At 40.0% G+C, this 640-nt stretch overlaps 1 long non-coding RNA gene across 1 annotated transcript in view; it reads left to right on the top strand.

The window, feature by feature from the left end:
* The window catches only part of LOC104980441, a 4,136-nt gene that overhangs the window by 186 nt on the left and 3,310 nt on the right, over positions 1-640 (top strand). The window lies entirely within an intron of this gene.

Raw genomic sequence — 640 nt, 5'->3', positions numbered from 1 at the left:
TCGTTTCCTACATGATATTTTACATGTTTCATTGCCATTCTCCCAAATCTTCCCACCCTCTCCCTCTCCCACAGAGTCCATAAGACTGTTCTATACATCAGTGTCTCTTTTGCTGTCTCGTATACCGGGTTATTGTTACCATCTTTCTAAATTCCATATATATGCGTTAGTATACTGTATTTATGTTTTTCCTTCTGGCTTACTTCACTCTGTATAATAGGCTCCAGTTTTATCCACCTCATCAGGACTGATTCAAATGTATTCTTTTTAATGGCTGAGTAATACTCCATTGTGTATATGTACCACAGCTTTCTTATCCATTCATCTGCTGATGGACATCTAGGTTGCTTCCATGTCTTGGCTATTATAAACAGTGCTGCGATGAACATTGGGGTACACGTGTCTCTTTCCCTTCTGGTTTCCTCAGTGTGTATGCCCAGCAGTGGGATTGCTGGATCATAAGGCAGTTCTATTTCCAGTTTTTTAAGGAATCTCCACACTGTTCTCCATAGTGGCTGTACTAGAGGAGGCAAGAATATACAATGGATTAAAGACAATCTCTTTAACAAGTGGTGCTGGGAAATCTGGTCAACCACTTGTAAAAGAATGAAACTGGACCACTTTCTAACACCATACACAA

The sequence above is a fragment of the Bison bison genome, unplaced genomic scaffold, assembly GCF_000754665.1.
Source record: "Bison bison bison isolate TAMUID 2011002044 unplaced genomic scaffold, Bison_UMD1.0 scf7180017864500, whole genome shotgun sequence".
Taxonomy (NCBI): Eukaryota; Metazoa; Chordata; class Mammalia; order Artiodactyla; family Bovidae; genus Bison; species Bison bison.
Note: the sequence above shows the minus strand (reverse complement) of the source record. Positions and strands in the feature narration are given on the sequence as shown.